Source organism: Ptychodera flava, chromosome 4 (genome assembly GCF_041260155.1).
Source record: "Ptychodera flava strain L36383 chromosome 4, AS_Pfla_20210202, whole genome shotgun sequence".
Classification (NCBI taxonomy): domain Eukaryota; kingdom Metazoa; phylum Hemichordata; class Enteropneusta; family Ptychoderidae; genus Ptychodera; species Ptychodera flava.
The window spans coordinates 48,446,985-48,468,657 of NC_091931.1; the positions used below are offsets into that span (position 1 = coordinate 48,446,985).

The 21,673-nt window shown below is 35.9% G+C and overlaps 1 long non-coding RNA gene across 1 annotated transcript in view; it reads left to right on the forward strand.

Annotated features, from left to right (window-relative positions):
- Positions 1 to 17,699, forward strand: part of LOC139132039 (uncharacterized) — a 53,844-nt gene extending 36,145 nt beyond the window's left edge. The window contains exon 5 of the long non-coding RNA XR_011552246.1: positions 16,998 to 17,699. This is a non-coding gene — a long non-coding RNA (uncharacterized lncRNA). The remainder of the gene's footprint in view (positions 1 to 16,997) is intronic.
- The last annotated feature ends 3,974 nt before the right edge of the window (positions 17,700 to 21,673 follow it).

A 21,673-nucleotide genomic window follows, 5' to 3' on the forward strand; every position in this document is an offset into this window, starting at 1 on the left:
AAAACTTGCAAACTTATATTTTTGATGAATTTTGGATGGTTTCATATAGTCTGACAAAATGTTCAGGACAGTTTGGCTATGTTAAATGTTAGTACTCAAGCAAAGTATGACAGCAATCACAGCTAATGACCACAGATTGGACTGTTCCATCCCAAAATACATAATAATCTATGTCACTTTCAGAAATTTGCTTCAAATATACTCAAATATGGGAAAGAGTTGAAGCCATCCCCCAATGTTTTTCTTGGCTAGGATATACAACACTCTAAAGAATGCTAACCCTAAACTAACCCTAATTCTAAACCCTGCCAAAATTGTATTTCATGGGCTTCTTCCAGGGAAGGTCCACGATTAAAGTGATTTCTTGGCATTGGGGGCCTAAAAGGAACTCTTGTCCACATATGTCCCATGTTCATTCATTTCCCTTATTAAATTGACAAACTAGCTTCTCCCATTATCGTAATTATCTTTAATATCACAGCTTATGGTTTGTCTCCAGGATTCAAAGTTTTCATAATTTTAATAATACAGAATTTCTAAAATTGTCAAATAATTCATAGCCAAAGAAATTGTGAGTTTCAAATACATGTCAAGAAAAACATTAATTATAGGAATCCTATGGAATATGCATGATTGTTGAAGTGGGTAGGTAGTGACGAAAATTAATTCATCAGATTCAACATTAATAGTTGAACTTATACAGTATTTTCTTTGAGGGTAACAAAAATATTTCTTGTTTAATTTATGTTAGTGTCTCACATAGAGGGAAATCATACCCATAATCATAGCCAATTTTATTGAGACAAATATGATTTGCATCAGTTGAGGAAATATAAGTATAAAATCTTGTGTTATCAAGTTGCCCAGAAATGAATGTTGTAACGTCAAACAATTTGCTGCCATTATGTGTTAATGAATATGAGAGAATATTGAAATGTAAAGTGCATGTTACATCTGGCCCTCTTCACCTAGCTCAGATGAGTCTCTGCTTATCACAGGTCACCACTGGGTCAGAGTTCAAAGGTTAAACCAAGGTATGTGGGAGTATATCTGCAAACTGTTTCATAGTCGAACCAAGATTTCAAGGCAGAGGCTCTATGCAAATTTAGGGCTAATTAGCAATTCAAGTTGACACCTCTGACAATGGTCTATTTTTGGCTGATTACTGTTAGGATTTTCGTGTGTTGCAAGATTTCTCTCACAGATAGTGATCTTGTGAAGTAGTATATGTTCATAATTTTTAGCTCACATTCAGTATGCATATATATACCAAAGAGAGCTTATATAGTAAATCCGTGACATATGTATGTACGTCCATCCACATTATAAACTCCAAAACTGCAGCACCTACCATCTTTTTATTTGGTGTACAAGTGCACCCAGGGTTGGAGATGTAAATCTGTTCAAATGAACACTGCGGGCCCAAAGGCCCTCCATTTTGTTTCGTATTAGCGTGTCACTTTTTCGCCATACATACGGCGTGTACGCGTACAGTGAGTCAAATCCACCTTTGACGCTATGTATTAAATTTCACCGAATTTCCACGCTGCACAGCTTAATATTGATGGAAGAGTTGCAGATTCAATTTCCTCATATGTTGACCTTTCATTTATGATATTTTGGCAGTAATTTCATGAAGGATCGAATTATGAAAATACATATGCGATAATTATTCATATGAAAAAATAGGTTGTTATGTAGGTCATTTCCCCCCACACTCATCATGACCTGAGTTCAATTAGTCTAGAACATTCTCAAGGTCACTGCCCTTAATGACCTCACAACCTTGAATTCAATTAGTCATGTTTGGAATGTTCTGGAAAGTTGATTAGTTGTGTAAGAGAGATAATTTTAGAACAGTAATTAGCATGTCAATAAAAGTTCTAGATTGTTCTTATATGCCTTTATAAAAGGGACGTGCTCAGCTTCCAGTCAGACTTTTGGGATTGTGTCTCTTGTGTGTTACTAAACTCCAGCAGTAGTCATTCTCAAGACTTTTCAAGACCTTCACCCAACGCTGGATTTATACTGTGGACTTTGTGCAGCTTCAAGCCTGCAAGGACTGTTCATTCATCCAACTGACTGTTACAACTCTGAGACTGGAGCTTTGCCGTCCCAGCTGAGATAAGTAGTCTGTACACTTTTAAAGCTTGTACTCTATCCCTGACTTAGCAATTAGTTTTATTTTCGTAATAAATTTTGTTTAAACGTTAACTGCTGAGTTCACCCTTTTGTTCGTTTTCTCTGCACGTAACAAATTGGGGGCTTGTCCGGGATACGAACATTTTGAGCCGTTTGACAACATTTTGCCTACCTTTTCAAAACTACTTTACACTGTGAACTCAGCGAAATTCAATCATGGCGGAATTCAAGCCAGACGAATTTATGGATGACCTCGATCAGGACACATTAATTCCCTCAGAAAAGACAACCTCATAGCACTGGCAAATTTCCTTAAAGTAGATGTCAAAAGATCTATGCGCAAGCGGGAAATACAGTTCAAGATTGCAAAACATTTAGTTAATTCTGGCCATTTTGAGGAGTCTGCCTTAAAAGATTATGAGCCTGAGTCTTCCTTCGAACTCAAAAAATTAGAATTAGAAATACAGGCAGATTTGGAGCTTAAGAAATTGGAATTAGAAAAGGAAATGAAAGAAAAAGAATTGCAAATGGAAGAAAGACAGAAAGAAAAAGAAGGCAGGAAAGATTAGAAATGGAAGAAAGACAGAGAGAAAAAGAATTGCGATTAGAAGAACAGCGATTACAGGTAGAAATAAAACGTTTAGAGCTTGGACAGTCAGGAAATTCTTCCCTTCAGACAAGTTTGACATCACTAAGCATTTCAGGTTAGTTCCCCCTTTCCAAGAAAAGGATGTTGACAAATATTTTCTCCATTTTGAGAAAATTGCTCAGAGTCTGAATTGGCCTAAGGAGTCCTGGTCTATGCTTTTGCAGAGTGCTTTGGTGGGTAAAGCCAGAGAAATTTACATTCAGTTGTCAGTAGAGCAGGCTTCAAATTATGATTCTGTGAAGGAATTAATTCTCAAGGGTTATGAGTTGGTGCCTGAAGCGTACCGTCAGAAATTTAGGGATTGTGAGAAGGCGAAAGATCAAACTTATGTTGAATTTGCTCGAACAAAAGAACAACTGTTTGATCGCTGGTGTTCTTCTGAAAAGGTCAGTCAGAATTATGACAAATTACGACAACTTGTTTTGATTGAGGAATTTAAAAGGTGCATCCGGAGTGACATCAAGACGTTTATCAATGAACAAAAGGCAGATACATTGGAGGTTGCTGCACGTTTGGCCGATGATTATTCATTGACCCACAAATCTTCATTTCTCAGCAAACCATCCCAGTCCTTTTCATACAGAAACAATGCAGGTAAATTTAACTCGTCCTTTTCATCCAAGAATTTTTCAAAGGAGAGTAAAAAATCAAATGACAACAGTTCACAAAATTCAAGTAACACTTCCACATCATCAAATCCCAAGTCTCAATCTCCTTCTGACAAACAGTTCTGTACACTTTCTTGTAATTATTGCAAGAAAGACGGCCATTTAATGTCAGAGTGTTTCAAATTGAAAAGAAAACGTGAAGGTCAAAGTGGTCAAAGTGGATCTAAGCCCACCGGCTTTATTTCTTCATCATCTCAATTAGAGTCTAATAATGTGTGCAACACATTTTCTGAGGTTAAACCCCTCTTATCCCCAATTAATGAAGTCAAGGTCAATTCTTCTCAAGATAGCATTATGGGTATTTTCGAACCATTTATTCATGATGGTTTTGTATCACTTTCTAGTGATTTGTCTTCCGCTACCCCTGTCAAAATTTAAGAGATACCCGGGCGTCCCAGTCTCTTTTGTTGGCAGATACCCTGCCGTTTTCTGAAAAGTCATTTTCAGGTTCTAAAGTTCTTATTAAGGGGGTAGATTGCAATGACTACATTCCTGTTCCTCTCCATAATGTCTATTTGTCTTCGGACTTTGTTTCTGGACCTGTGGCTTTAGGTATTAGGCCTTTTTTGCCTTTTGAAGGGATTCACCTTCTTCTTGGAAACGACCTTGCTGGGGACAAGGTCATTACTAATCCACTTGTGACTGATAATCCTAGTTTAGATCAGGATCCAGAGCCAATTGAACAAGAGATACCCGATTTATTTCCTTCATGTGCCATTACTCGAGCCATGTCAAGAAAACTTCCGAGAATCAAAATACTCTCAAAAATAATGTCACAGATGTTGACTTAAATGACACCTTTCTCAGTCAGGTGTTTGACACGGATCATTCCGTTATCCCTCGTGGATTTGAAACTTCCAGTAAAACTTCTGCTGACCAAAGTCAGACATTTTCTAGATCAAATCTCATTGCAGAACAACACAAAGACCCAGATATTTTGTCTTTGTTTGACGGGTAGATGATGAAGGTAAAACTTCAGATAGCTCTGTTTCCTATTATACAAAGTCTGGTATTCTCATGCGTAAATGGAGACCTCCAGATGTTTTGGTTGATGACGATTGGGCTATAAAACATCAAATTGTGGTTCCAAAGCCCTACCGTGCTGAAATATTGCGCCTGGCCCATGAAACTCCCTGGGCTGGTCACTTAGGAGTCAGGAAAACTTATCATAAAATTCTCAGTCACTTTTATTGGCCTAATCTCAGGCAGGATGTAGCACATTTCTGTAAAACTTGTCACACATGTCAAATGGTAGGAAAGCCGAATCAAACCATTCCAAAGGCCCCTTTACAGCCAATTCCTGCATTTCAAGAACCATTTAGTAGGATACTAATAGACTGTGTTGGGCCCCTACCAAAAACAAGATCAGGAAATGAGTACATGCTGACAATAATGTGTACATGACAACTCGGTTCCCAGAAGCCATACCACTGAGAAATATAAAGACAAAGACTATAGTGAAAGCTTTAGTCAAATTTTTCACTTTATTTGGCCTCCCTAAATGTGTCCAGTCCGATCAAGGCTCCAACTTTATGTCTGGTATTTTTCAACAAGTAATGGATCAGCTAGGCATTAAACAGTACAGGTCATCCGCCTATCATCCAGAAAGTCAGGGTGCTCTTGAGCGATTTCATCAAACTTTGAAAAACATGATTAGGACCTACTGTTTTGACACAGAGAAGCAGTGGGATGAAGGAATTCATTTTTTGCTCTTTGCTGTTAGAGAGTCAATTCAGGAGTCTCTTGGTTTTAGCCCATTTGAGCTTGTATTTGGACAATTTACAGTCCGTGGCCCACTTAAGCTCGTTAAAGAGAAATTCCTATCAGACGATGATGATTGTCTGAATATTTTGCAATATTTTGCAATATGTGTCAGATTTTCGTACAAAACTCTCTAAAGCATATGAATTAGCCAGAGAAAATCTTGAGTCATCTCAGCAGTCAATGAAAATCAAATATGATAAAAACACCTCAAAACGGAAGTTTGAACCAGGTCAAAAAGTTCTTGTTCTACTTCCGGTTCCTGGCAAACCACTCAATGCTCGTTACTTTGGGCCATACCTAATTGATAAGAAATTGAGTGATTTAAATTACATCATAATAACACCTGACAGGCGAAAACAAAAACAGCTATGTCACATAAATATGCTTAAGCCATATTTGGATAGGGATAATCCTACTATAACTCAGCCTGTCAGTGCAGTCAGTTCAAACCATTATGAAGATAGTGATACTGAAACTGACTTGAGTGAAAATACTCTAAACTCAAAGCTGGGCTCGGTCAAGCTTCAGAACTCAGAAATCCTGGAGAAGCTGGAGTCTACAAAGTTGGCACACCTCCAGCCAGAACAACAACAACAGGTGAAAGAACTGCTCCATGAATATAAACACCTGTTTCAAGATGTTCCAACGAGGACAAACGTCATCTATCACGACGTTGATGTTGGGGACAGTAAGCCTGTAAAACAACATCCATACAGACTGAATCCAACAAAAGCAAAATATCTCCAGGAAGAAGTCAAATACCTGCTGGACAATGACTTTATTGAACCCAGTAAAAGTAACTGGAGTTCGCCGTGCATACTTGTTCCCAAATCAGATCACAGTTATCGTATGTGCACAGACTTTAGGAAGGTCAACACTTTAACAAAGACAGACACTTTCCCATCCCGAGGATTGATGACTGCATCGACCGAGTGGGAAAAGCCAAGTATGTGACGAAATTTGACCTACTGAAGGGATTTTGGCAAGTCCCTCTGACGGCTCGTGCTCGTGAAATATCCGCCTTTGTTACACCAGACGGATTGTTCCAGTACAAGGTGATGCCATTCGGAATGAAGAACTCTCCGGCAACGTTCCAACGGATGATCAACGACGTCATATCCGGGCTAGACGGATGTGCAGCTTACGTTGACGACGTCGTCCTGTATACTGACACCTGGGAGGAACACATCAAGCTCATGCGGAAGTTCTTTGAGAGACTGAGTAAAGCAATGTTGACTGTCAACCTTGCAAATCTGAGTTTGGTTGGGCGAGGGTGACTTACCTCGGACATACTGTAGGACAGGGTGAGGTAAAACCTGTTGATGCCAAAATCAGTGCCATTTCAAGTTTTCCCATACCAAACTGCAAACGACAACTGATGCGCTTTCTCGGTATGGCTGGTTACTACAGAAATTCTGTCAAATTTCTCCACAATTACTGAGCCTTTGACTAACTTACTTAAAAAGAAAGTAAAGTTTGTTTGGTCAGAGCAATGCCAACAGGCATTTGATACACTTAAAGCCATACTGCAAAGTGCCCCAGTGTTGTCTGCACCAGATTTCACTTTGCCATTTAAATTAGCTGTAGATGCTAGTGATACGGCTGCTGGTGCTGTTTTATTGCAAGAGGATAGTCATGGTGTAGATCATCCTGTTTGCTATTTTTCACGCAAATTTAACAAATCCCAGAGAAACTACTCTACAATTGAAAAAGAGTGTTTATCTTTGATATTAGCTTTACAGCATTTTGAAGTTTATGTTACTTCTTCAAATCAGCCAATAGTGTTTATATTGATCACAACCCTCTTGTTTTTCTGCAGAAATTTAAAGGCAAAAATCAGAGATTGCTAAGATGGAGTTTAATGTTACAGGAGTTTAATCTTGACATTAGACATATCAAAGGCAGAGACAATTTAATTGCAGACTGTCTCTCTCGTATTTAGAGTTTATTGTTGTTCACTTTCAAGAAGTTTTACTTTAGAGTAAGAAAAAAAAATTGAGTACTTAAATCTTTTTCAAGATTACATTTGCAAAAGAAAGATTTTTCTTTGAAAAATTTTCTTTTTTTTTTGAAGAGGGGGTGTGTTATGTAGGTCATTTCCCCCCACACTCATCATGACCTGAGTTCAATTAGTCTAGAACATTCTCAAGGTCACTGCCCTTAATGACCTCACAACCTTGAATTCAATTAGTCATGTTTGGAATGTTCTGGAAAGTTGATTAGTTGTGTAAGAGAGATAATTTTAGAACAGTAATTAGCATGTCAATAAAAGTTCTAGATTGTTCTTATATGCCTTTATAAAAGGGACGTGCTCAGCTTCCAGTCAGACTTTTGGGATTGTGTCTCTTGTGTGTTACTAAACTCCAGCAGTAGTCATTCTCAAGACTTTTCAAGACCTTCACTGCCAACGCTGGTTTATACTGTGGACTTTGTGCAGCTTCAAGCCTGCAAGGACTGTTCATTCATCCAACTGACTGTTACAACTCTGAGACTGGAGCTTTGCCGTCCCAGCTGAGATAAGTAGTCTGTACACTTTTAAAGCTTGTACTCTATCCCTGACTTAGCAATTAGTTTTATTTTCGTAATAAATTTTGTTTAAACGTTAACTGCTGAGTTCACCCTTTTGTTCGTTTTCTCTGCACGTAACAAGGTGAAAACACAGTCAACAGCCAAACGATCGTTCAAAGATAAGAGGGAAACTCAAAAAAGTAAAACGATAGAGTTTTAGTTAACCTTCATGAGATGTGCTATTTCAATTATCGTAAGAAATTACAGCGAAATGAAAAAGTTAAACCAACAGGTTTTTTCAGATATATTTTTCATTTTACTACACGGCGAATAAGCTCGATTTCCCATAGAAAACAATGGCGTCTAATATACCAAACAGAATGCACACTTCTCGTTGGTTCAAATTCCTCAATTTTGAACAAATAATGATGAAAATTGACATGGTGATCCTTTGACTAATATACAAAATTCCTATCGTTTTAGATTTTTGAATTTCTTCACGAAAATTGTTTTATTTGAATTTTATTCATTCCGATCACTGAAATATACTGATTCTTTCCAAGGAAATAGGCCCTACAATAGAAGGCCATACTATAATTATGGCAATGGTTTATACGCTAGATATGATCAGGGTGATCGCAACCAGTTTTAGATTGTGACCAGCACAGCAGATATGTTAATGCAAGTTACCTGTATCACAGTGACGGAATTCATATAAATTCAGGTGGCACAGGTTTTTTGATGAGTGATATTAAATGGGGTGACAGAGCATCAAAGAGAAGCATTGTTTCCTTTCATGTTGTTTGTTTTTAATGTCCTGGGACTGTCTGGATACAGCCACTAATGGCTACAATATTACACTGTGCTCCAAAAGAGTTGTTGTGTGTCCATTAACTTTTGTCAACCTAGTGCTAAATTTAGCACACCTGTTATTCTGGCTACTTTTTTCTATTCCTATTTGTAGTCAGCTGTTCATAAGTTTCCTTCAATTTATCCAGTCTGTTATTCAGCTTTTACACTGACATGTGTTTTGCCTCGCAGAGACAGAGTACTGCTGTTTTAAGAAGGAATTTAAGCGTTCTTTTTACGTGTTGGAAGTTGGAACATCCAAGGTGGTTTATCAAAAAAATGTGATGATGAAGATTTTCTATCAATTGTTAACCAATTTGATATAATGTGTATTCAAGAAACCTGGCTTTCGAAGTCAAACACTGTTGTTTTTGATAGTTATAGTTATTTTAGATCTGATAGAAATTTACAACATAAACGTAGTAAACGTGCTGCTGGGGGATCTGTTGTTGTATTTAAGTCATGCTTTAAGTCAGGTATCCATAAGATAAAATCAAAAATTTCTGACTTGCTCTGGGTAAAACTTGATAAGGATTTTTTCTCATTTAATAGTGATGTTTTTATGTGTTGTGTATATTTGCCTCCACAAGGGTCTGTAATGCATGTAAATAATGATTATTTTGAAGCTCTTCATTCTGAGATTCTTGAATTTTCGAGTTTGGAAGACATAATTTTAGTAGGAGACTTTAATGCTAGGACAGGTAATTTGCAAGATTATATTCAACATGATGACATAAATCACAGTCCTACACCTAATGATTATATTCCTGACTCCGTACATCATAGAATTTCAATGGATAATGGTAATTGTAGTATCAATCCCTTTGGGAGACAACTTATCGATCTTTGCATTCAAAATGGCTTACAGATTTTAAATGGTAGAACTGCAGGGGATCTTTATGGAAAACCAACTTGTTACAAGGGAAATGGATTTAGTACAGTAGATTATGGTATTGTTGCAAAGAATTTAGTGGACCGGATAGATTATTTCAAAGTATATGCTTTTACACATTTCTCTGATCATTGTCCAATAGGTTTTTCTATGAATATAAATAATATTGTGAAGCGGTCAGTAGATGTAGAGTGTAAACCATGTCCAAGTAAATATTTGTGGAATGATAATGCTAAACAAGATTTCTTAAATACTCTGCAAAGTTCATCAATTCAAGAAGACTTTAGAAATTTTAATATTGACTGTCAAAGTTCCCATTCTTGTGATGATATTGTAAAAGTATTTGAAGGTATTATTCACAAAGTTTCAGATCGCTGTTTACGTAAGATTACGCCGAAATTGAAAAAGAAGAAATCAAAACGTGTTTTTCAGCCTTGGTTTGATAAGTCTTGTATTTCACTTCGTAAAGATCTGAAAGATTGCTGTAAACTGTTGAATCGCTACCCAAATGATCCACATATTAGAGGGAGATGTTTCACTCTGAAAAGAGATTACAAAAAATTGTTAAAATATAAACGGTCTTCTTTCAGAGAGAGTCAATTGAGGAAGTTAGAAAAGGTTTATTCTGAAGACCGTAATGATTACTGGAAATTGTGGAAGGATATTTCAGGGAGTCATGTCAGTAAGAAAATAGACTCGTCTATTTCTCTAGTAGAATGGTTTTCTCACTTTAAGCAGTTGGGTAATTTTTCTTGTGAAGAAACTGATAATGTTTCTAAACGTATTCTTTCTGAATTAACAAAAATGGAAGCGGCCAATGAATATGATGTGAGTTTTATTCTTAATTCCTCATTTACAGTATCAGAAATTTTAAAAGCTTTGCGTAAATTAAAATCGGGGAAATCCCCAGGTGTCGATGGTATTTTGAACGAAATGCTAAAATATGGTGGTTCTTCCATACTTACTCCATTGTGTTCATTATTCAATGTCATCCTCAGATCAGGAACGTTTCCAAATGCTTGGAAAAAAGCATATTTGGTCCCTGTGTTCAAATCAGGTGATACATGTGATCCGTCAAATTACAGAGGGATTTCTATAAATAGTTGCCTTGCAAAACTGTTTACCTCTGTGTTGAATAATAGGCTTATAAACTTTCTTAATAGCAATGGTATTCTTTCGCCATTTCAGTCTGGTTTCAGAGCAAAGAGGAGAACTGCAGATAATCTTTTAGTTTTGCGTTCAGCTATTGATCAGCATGTCTATGCGAAATTCTCTCAGTCAAGCTATAGTCCCAGTCGTAGGTACCTATATTGTTGTTTTGTAGATTTTCAGAAAGCATTCGACAGGGTTTAGCGTACAGGTTTACTTTAGAAATTACAGAAATATGGCATTAATGGTAATTTTTATAGCTTAATTAAGTCCATGTACAACAACATTAAGTATTGTGTGAAAAGTAACAATTGCTTTACTGAAGAATTTGACTCCAATTTAGGAGTTAAGCAAGGGTGTAATTTAAGTCCAACTTTGTTCAATATTTTTATAAATGATCTTCCCAGTACATTTGGTTCCAGTGAGGACTGTCCTATCAAACTTGGTAAACTCCTTTCAATTGTCTAATGTATGCTGATGATCTTTTATTGATTTCAGGATCTGAAACAGGCTTACAAAGCTGCTTAGATAAACTTCATAGTTTTTGTCGTGAATGGAAATTAACTATTAACATAAAGAAAACGAAAGTTATTGTGTTCAACAAAAGTAATCATCTTGTAAAAGGAGTTACACTCACTTACAATGGAGTGACTCTTGACTTAGTGAAAGAGTACTGTTACCTTGGTTTTGTCATTACCCCAAATGGTCAATTCAAAGGTAATTTTCACAATCTTAAATTGAAGGCAATGAAAGCTCTTTTCAGCCTTCGTAAGGGCCTTCAAAATGGTTCACTTTCTGTAAAAGTTGCATTATCACTCTTTGATAGTTTAATTGTTCCTATTATCACATATGGCTGTGAAATATGGGGACATGAAATTAATGACAAGTGTAACTTTCTCAATGATGTTAGTATTTCTTATTATAGATTTATCCTAGGAGTCTCTAAATATGCACCGTCTGATGGTGTTGTTGGAGAGCTGGGTAGATATCCAATACACTTTATGGTGATAAAACACATGCTCAAATACTGGCATCGATTGGTTTTATCAGATGACATCTTATTGAGATCTGCTTATACATCCAGGTTGAATTCAGATGGTATAATTATATACAAAGCATATTGAACTCTCACAGTGGGAGCGATATATGGTCTTGTGTTTGCAATATTAATTCCACAGTTAATAATGTATATGATAGTTTATGCGAAACTTATGAACAAACATGGCTGAAAAACATTCATAATGATAAAAGGAAGTGTGGAATGCAGAGGAATAAGCTCCGAACTTACAGACTTTTTAAGACAAAATTTGAATTTGAAAGTTACTTGCTAGATATAAGATCTTTTACCTATAGGAGGTGGCTGACAAAACTAAGAATTTCGGATCACAACCTACAAATAGAACTGGGTAGAAGGTCAACTCCTAAAGTTCCTGCAAATGAAAGATTCTGCAAGTTTTGTAAGTCTTTAGTTGAGGATGAATTTCACTTTGTTATAGAATGTCCAAAATACAGAACGTATCGAGATGGTCTATTTTCATCCACAAGTTTGTATAATCCAGGCTTTCTTGATTTGAATGACAGAGAAAAGTTCATATATATCTTTACTCACAAAGATAAACTACCTCTTGCCAAATTTATTTCTTGTACTTTAGTTCCTCCCCCAGCAGCAGCTTCATTCAGTGTTTGCTGAGTTTTGTAATTTTTGCCTAACCGCACTCCTTGAGTGTGTTGTTGAGCAATAAAGTATTGTATTGTATTGTATTGTAATAATTTTGCGAGCTGACGGCCTGTACACATGCAGAAGACAGGCCTTGAATTGACACATTTTAATCAGTATGCGTCTCGTAAGGTGTACAGACCAAATGCATGTCATGTTGATGTAATTTATACCAAATTTTGGCGAAAATCAACGATGAAAATTCCAGTAAATTTGAAAAATAACACAGAATGGAGGCGAACGGGCGCAGACTCTCCACTGTAATCGTGCAGTGAACGTTATCAATCGATATTCTTTTTATCGGAAATTGATACATTGTTGTCGTGCTCACTCGCAGGTCGTTCCCAGCTCACAATGGCGCCAAACTTGCAAAGTGCGCCAAAATGTGCTGAAACATGAACGCATCACCAAAACTGTAAAAAAATGTCGACGATTCAATCTAAGTACAAGAAACCAACTGATACGTTGATTTTATGCTATCTAAGTCAATATATATATATGGGTTATGTGGACATATTAATGATTTGACCCCGACACATAAGCCCGTACGCCACCAGATTTCGATCGATATTCTATTGAAAATAAATTGATACAATGTTCGCTGTTGTCACTAGCAACCGGCCGAAAGCACTCTCAGGTAGAATATATCCTTCGCGGAATACGAAACATTCAGGCATACGTTCGTCCCGCAGTGTGAACATGTCAATGTCAAAAATATGCAAGTGAGGTAAAAATTTAAGTGAATTTCCTGCAAATCGACCACCAGCCAGATTTGGTTGAAACTTGGTATGCAGGTCCTTTATCATCAGGTGACTTTAATTAGATTTGTTCAGCCACAAACTGATGACGTCAAGTCACCATACACAATTTGTTTTGTGATTTGACGTCATCACATTGGCTTTACCACTTGTAAAATGATGCCGTTCAAATTGTGGTGAAATACTTATAGTTGTATTTTTGGGCAATATTTCCCATTCTTGGTCAAAAAATCATCTTCTCCCAAATTCTTGTTGGATTGCTTTGAAAGTTGATGTTCTCTATCCTAGGTTTTACTTCTGTTGGATTTATCAAAATTGTGGTGAAATTTTCATGTTTGTATGGGCAATTTTTCCCATATTTGGTCAAAAAATCATTTTCTCTGAAATTGCTCATCCAATTGCTTTGATACTTTGTATGCATGTTCCCAGGGGTATAGTATACTCACTCTGGCCTGCCAAACAAAATGTGAGCCAAGTGTTGTTGACGCTATGTTTGAAAAAAACTGTGATTATCTTACCTAATGTATGATAGAAATGTTCTGTAAAGGTGGTGTTTAGTTACAAAATTACATATCCTATCACTTGTAATCCATTTAATTTGTATCAAACAATGAGAAAACTGTAACATTTACAGAATGAATAATTGTCTGCCGTCAATTGTCATTTGTCTCATGTTGTTGATATCATTATGGGCAACAGTGATGGCGGCATCCATCAACTTTTAGCATTGAAGGCTTCACCTTTAAAACAGCTAGTCCCATAGGTTTAAAATTTTGTATGCAGATTGTTATGGGTAAATTTAGTCAGTTTTGTTCAGAGAGTTATGAAATTTTAATTTTTTTGCAAATATCTTTGTTGCTGAAACAGTTTGTCTAATTTTTAAATTTTATATAGACGTTTCCTTTGATTAACCTCAGTAAGGTTTCTTCAAATCATGCAAGAATTCACATGTTTGTATATTGCAGGCAATTATGCCATTTTTGGTAAAAATTCTAATGTAATTGCTTTGAAACTTGGAGCTAGGATTGATTTCATGAGGCTTACATAGTTTCAAATCATGCTGCAAATTGCATATTTGTATTTTGGGGTAATTTTTTGTAGAAATATCTCTACTGAAGCTACCCATCAGAGTGCCGAAAAGTTAGATATGCATATCTACTGGGAAAATACCACTTTTGAAAAACTGTGAAAAAACCTGTAACGTTTTTTCAGGCAATTATTGCTGATTTTTGATCAAAAAATTTAAAAATCACAACTTATGTAGTCCTCTTCATCCAGCTCTGATTGAAGTCCTCAAGGCACTGCATTACTGAGGGTCAGGGTAATATATATGTACTAGTGTAGCAAGTTCGATCTTTTGTACGGGAGGTCATCACTGGGGGGGGGGGTCAGGGTTCAAGGGGTCATTAACTGTGACGTTGATGTGTGTTAGCAGTGTTTCAGAGCACCATTATAAGCTATACCAAAAACAAGATCAGAGCTCTTTTTCAGGACAGAAGCTCTATGCAAATACAGGGCCAATTAGCAATTCGAGTTGACACCTCTGACAATAGTCTATTTTTAGCCAGACTGTTGGGATTGTTAGGGTGCGTACATTGCAAGATTTCTCCCACATTGTTATTGTATGAAGTAGTATGTTCATCAGTTATGAAGTATACTTTGATGTTACGCCTACAGATACACATTTAAATGTTTTAATTAGCTCACATTTGGTATACCAATGTGAGGTTATCGTATAAGCTGAAGTTGGTGGCGTCTGTATGTATGTGAATACTGTATGTATGTGTGGATGTATAGTATGTCAGCCAACATCAAAAACATGCAAACCGCTGCACCTTTTAGCTTGGTATTTAGTGTGTGGATGCATCTTGGGCTGTAGATGGGATTTTGTTCAATAGTCTGCATTGCCAAAATTATGCAAATGAACTTAAAAATGTGAAAATGCTCAAAAGTTACTGACTCAAGAACCGCTGTTTTGATTGCTTTGAAAATTAATGTCCATGTACCTTAGGTGGACATTATACAATTTTATGTATATCATGCAGATATCTTGAATTTTGTATTTTTCCTAAATTTTTTGGTTATTTTCCTCATTTTAAGTAAAAATTCTTCTTCTCTGAAACCGCTAGCCCAATTGTTCTCAAGTTTAGGTTGGATGTTTGCAAGGGTGTAACCTTTCTTATTTGTTGAAATTATCTTATTTGTTGAAATTGTGCAAAATTAGCAAAATTACCGTTTTGGGCAATTTTTGTCATTTTTGGTTAAGAAATCTTAAAAATTCTTTTTTCTTTAAAACTGCTGTACAGACAGCTTTTATATACAGTATACAAATGTCCAGGGATGACAATAGTTGGATATGTGGAAAATGTCCTGAAATATGCAAATATGTATTTTTTAGACAATTTTGTCATTTTTGAAAAGAAAGAAAACTTGTTCTCAAAAACTACTTGTCTGGTAGCTTTGTAATTTGATGTAAAAGTCTGGAGTGATGTTCTTAGATACATCTAGTGCTCAACTCAAAAGTGTCGGGAAACCCCCCAAATTTATATATTTTAGGCAATTTTCTATGTCTGTGACCTCAATTGACCTATTCCAACCCGGGATATCTTCTGGGACAATGTTGAAGGCTGTGAACATAATTTTGTCATATTTGGTATCAATTTGTAGTAAAATTTGATCAAAAAAACAAAGCTGAGAGTAACGTTTTCATTGTGGACCAATTTTTGCAACTTTTCCATGTAAGACAAAAAAGATCTGATTAAGAAATTTGGATCCAGGATAATTCCAGATGTCATAATCACCCGTACAGTGGAAGGCATTTCACTATCTGTAACTAATTTAAGTGCTGTTTATACTCAAATGATAGCACTGATAGCATCGATTAAAAAATCCTAAGGGTTGTAAATAGTTCAAATATTTTAACATTTCCTGCCATCTGGCCACATTGTAGCTCTTTATGTAAACATGGTCAATACCAAGGGGTGGAAAATTTGATATTGGGGGGGGGGGGGGGGGAGAGAGATCTTGAAGATTAATGAGGTGGAATTTATTTTTTTACCTGATCATTATTTTTCCCCACTCTCCCACCTTTTCTTTCTGTCAAGCCTTCTAAGGCTGCATATTTTAGGACATTTGCATATAAATGTATGTAGAACCTGCCTGTCCATTGCTATAGAAGTCGACATGCATGTTCCTAAAGTTGACTTCCAGTACCTAAGTTGCAGATCAGTCTTGCTTTTGTCACTCTTGTTTTTCTGGTTTAAATATTTTTGAATGGACCAAAATTTCTCGCAAATTTCTGTACTAGTGATATCAGTCAGATCAGTATCTGCAGCAGAATTCATCAAATTTGGTGCACTTATACTGGAGTTATATGACTAATTTTAATATTCATAAAATATGCAAATGAGCTATTTATTAACTTGACACTGCCCAATGCTTCTAAGTATAATTAGATATATATCAGATCAATAATTGCAATCATACCTATCCATAATCCAATAACATTAGGTCAGAATTTGTAAGACAATAGTTGTAAACGTAGACACAAAACAGCACAGAACAGACAGTAACTAGACAGTACACAAACAAAGTCAAATTCATGAAAGAATAAAAACATTGTCAATGCAAAAAAGTTTCACATAGGGAGAAAATCATATGAAGAGTATTACAGCCATTAAAATTTGACTAGAGAGATGGCACTGATATATCCTTATTGAACATGGTTTTGTTAGGAAAATCAGTACAAAAAGTGTGATATCAAATGGCCAAGAAATGAACCCTAAAAGAATTTGTCTCAATTGCACACTGTAATAAATATCATTTCTAACCACCACTCAGCTATGTACAATCTACGATGATCATTTTCTGTTGACAAAATAATTTTCTTTTTTCTCTTCAGGATTTTATATATTTCACAATATTCTCTTGTTCCACTCCTCTCAGAACGTCGACTTTAGAAGCTCTACATCACGCGATGCTCTTTTGTTAGCAAGGCTGGTTTTCGCCCGAGTGCTCATGGGTTGAATGACAATAACAATGGCGGCGGTTACGAATGCTTCCCTCGCATAGAGAGAGAAAATTAGGCTTTGCGTATTACAAGCGCGGCTGGGCACATCGTGTACCCAGGCGAGGTGGGTGTGCTCGAAAACGAAGATCAATGCAAGTTTTGGATTCAAAATCGGCTGTTTTCGGCGGATAAACTGCCCGCTGTGTTTCTGCAGGTGGACCAGCGGTTCTTTCTATATCAGTCTGCAGGGCTGTGGTGGGAGGCCGTGTAACGCCGGTAACTGATGAAATGCTGAGTGAGACATATGCATCAGTCTCAACTACACAACACGTCCAGAACAGAAATCTAGAAACCGGTCAGGAAGTTACAGTTACCAGTACCTCACAACACATCCAAAAGGATCTGGCATCAGTACAGCATGTTCTACTTGGTGACTCACTTATCAACGGTGTGAATATAGACCAGATGTATAGACCAAACATTGCAGAGAAATATTTGGTATACACAACTGAAGAGGCTGTCCAAAAAATTCAGGATTCAAATTTTGATCCCACAAAATTATCATCTGTAATTTGCCATGTGGGAACAAATGACTTAACAAAGAAAAACAAACAATCAGTACTGACATCACTCCAAACAATGGCTGAAACTGCAACACAAAAATATCCAAACGCCAAAATTGGAATCTCTGCAATTTTACCTAGGATTGGATGTGATACGATTAATGTTGATATTACAGAAATTAACAATAACATTAAAGAATTCTGCAATAAGAATGAAAAGCTGGTATTCATACAACATAGGAAGTTGGCAACGAGTGGACATCTGTTTGCAAAGGATGGAACACACATTGAAGGATGGTGTCAAGTTACTAGTAGCAGATATGAAATGGGCGATGATGGATGGAAACGAAAAGCGAGCTCGTCAGGGTCAATCTTCGAGGTCAGGTCATGGCAACAGGAGTGAATTCATCAGGAGAGGTCAACCAGTGCAGTACAACAGACAGGCTACAGGGCAGTACCGATCACATGGAAATAAACAATATCAACATCGTCAAACAAAGCCACTGTATAACAGTACTGGGAGGGAAGATGCTGTGCAAAATAAAAATGACCAGATAGTCCATTCGCTGATAGCTCTTTTGAAAAATTTTGTATAAGTGTGTATGATACTGTTAAAACAACCATGTTACTAGTAGAGTAACAGTCGTGAGTTGGCCATTGTTATGTGTTTATCGGAGACTTATCGACAACAGGTGGATAACACCTTAACTTTTATGACTTGGAACATTCAAGGAGTCAAACAGAAGCTGAATGACCAAGACTTCTTGAATACTATTAATTCTTTTGACTTTGTAGCTTTAGAAGAAAGTTGGTTAGATTCTGTAGACAATTTTTCCTTGTCTGATTTTAGTTATTTTCGTAGTGATAGGAAAAAAAAGAAAACAGCAAAACGAAACTCTGGTGGTACTATATTTCTGTTCAAACATAAATATAAAAGAGGAGTACAGAAAATCTCTACGATTATACCTGATACAATATGGGTTAAACTAGATAAAACTTTTTTTAACTTTGAAAAAGACATATTCATCTGTGCAACATATTTCCCACCAGATAATTCATCCATTTACAAAGAGAAGGTAAATACTCTCTTTGAAGATATTGAAAAAGAAATAATCAATTACTCATTCGAGGGTGAAATAATTATTATGGGTGATTTCAATGCACATACAGGAAGACTTGATGATTACGTTACAGATGACTCAAGAGACCATATTACATTACCAAATATGTATGCTATAGATAATTTCAGAGCAAGATTGAGTAAGGATAATAATACCAATTCATATGGAAGGAAACTTATTGACCTCTGTTTATCAACAGACATGAAAATTGTCAATGGCAGAAAAATTGGTGACTTGTATGGAGATTTTACATGTTACACATATAACGGCTCAAGCCTTGTGGACTATGTAATTGCACAATCAAGCCTTCACTTTAAAATTCAATACTTGAGAGTTCACCAATTGACCCACTTATCAGACCATTGTCCACTATCTTTTGCACTCACTGGGCAAGTCAGAACTGAAAATGTGGACAACAGTACACGTCTTAACCCCCTTCCCAAAAGATATTTATGGGAACAAAGTTCAATTAACTGAGAAGTATCAAGAGGCTCTCCAAAGCCCACCAGTCAGTTCCAAAATTACTCAGTATTTACACACTAATTATTTGACTGGTAATATTGATGATGCTGTACAAGGCTTGAATGATATAATTTACACGGCTGCAGACATGTCACTCAAAACCTGCACTCATAAAGTTATAAAGAAAGGCAATGTGAAAAAGAAAACAGGTCGTCGATGGTATGACAAATCATGTTTTATAATAAAACGTGAAGTTAGAGCAATGGGTAAACTTATTGTGAAATATCCAAATGACCCATATGGAGAGGTCGCTATTTTCAACTTAAGAAGGAGTATAAAAAGTTAATTAGAACTAAAAAGAGAATGTACCAGGAGAATCTTTTAAAATATCACGGAAGTGAATGGTGGTAACTTAGATCAATTCTGGAGTGCATTGAAAGAATTAAAAACCAACAATTCCTTACCAACAAATGATGATATCAGTAATAGTATAAGTGTTGAGGAATGGATCAAGCATTTCTCAAATCAAAATAAGAAATATAACCATAGTTCAAAATTAGACAAAATTATAAAGGAGCTAGAAAGTAAGGAAATTAATGAAGAATTGAATGGGGATATTACTTCCACTGAAATCATGAAGGCAATTAAACAGTTAAAAAAGAAAAAGTCGCCAGGTGATGATAAAATAATCAATGAAATGTTAATAAGTGGTCAGTCTGTCCTTCTGAAACCAATTACAAAACTCTTTAATAGTATTTTAAATTCAAAAACGTTTCCAGACATTTGGCGCACTAGCATTATAAAACCACTTTTCAAATCAGGGGATAAAAATAACCCAAATAACTACAGAGGGATAGCTCTATCAAGTTGTCTCTCAAAACTTTTCACTTCAGTTTTGAATAACAGATTACATAAATATGTTGAGAGTCATGATATTCTAAGTCAATATCAGGCTGGGTTTAGGCCTGGATTTCGAACAACAGACAACATGTTCATCTTAAAATCGGTTATTGATAAGTATATTAGTAAATCAAACATTGAAAATGCGAAGGATAAAAGGAAAAATGTAAATAGGTTGTTTGTAGGATTTGTTGATTTTAGAAAGGCATTTGATAGTATTTGGCGTCAAGGGCTCTATTATAAGTTACTAACACACAATATTAATGGCAATATTTATCAAATAATTAAAAGTATGTATGACGAAGTCAAATACAGTATAAAACTTAATGGTGGAATCACACGACAGTTCAAATCAATGCGAGGAGTTAGGCAAGGTTGCAATATTAGTCCCATTCTTTTTAATCTGTTTGTTAACGATTTATCAGGTTACTTTGATGATAGGTGTGAACCAGTTAATTTAGGACAGTCTCTGATCAATTTCCTATTATATGCTGATGATCTTGTATTAATTTCAGAATCAGAGGCTGGATTACAGCATTAATTGCTTTGATAAACTTCATTCATATTGTAATGACTGGAATTTAGAAGTCAACACTAACAAAACCAAAGTCATTGTTTTCAACAAGAATGCTAGGGTCCTTCGTCATAGATATAACTTTTATTATAATAGTATGAAATTAGAAATTGTTCAAAGCTACAATACTTAGGCATAGACTTCAAATGTAATGGGAAGTTTGACATTGCAAAGGAGACTCTATACAAGAAGGCACTGAAAGCGTTCTTTTATATTAGAAAATTGGTCAGTTCATCAGCTAACATAAATATTCATGCATGGATTCATATTTTTGACCATGTTATTAGGCCTATACTAACTTATGGATGTGAAATTTGGGGAACTGAGAAATATTCAGATAGGACACCAATTGAAAAATTGAATCTTAAGTTGTGTAAAATACTTCTCCAAGTTAATCAGTCAGCAACAAATTTAGCAGTGAGAGGTGAGATGGGCAGGCATCCTCTTTTAACTTTTATCAAGAAAATGATGGTTAAATATTGGTATAGAACATACACTAAGAAAGAAAATACTTTGATCCATGAGGTGATGGTATTTTGTACTAACAATAACATGGCCTGGGCAACTGCAATGCAAGAAATTACAGGATTGGAGAGTGTTGGTAATTTTTGGCAAAATGATAAACATAGGTGAAAAACTTAACAGATAAGATAAGTAATGACTACATTTTAAAATGGAAAAATGAAGTTAATGCAGAAAAGACATCATCAGGAGAGAATAACAAATTACGCATTTATAGAAAGTTTAAACAGATTTTAAAATGGAAAAGTATTTAAGCTGTATCAAGGATAAAAATGACAGAAATACATTACCAAGCTGAGAATAAGTGACCATAATCTGATGATTGAGAAAGGTAGACACATGAGACCAAAACTAAAAGCTGAGGACAGAATTTGTAATAGGTGTGATACTAAGTTGAGGACGAATTTCATTATATCATGTGTTGTC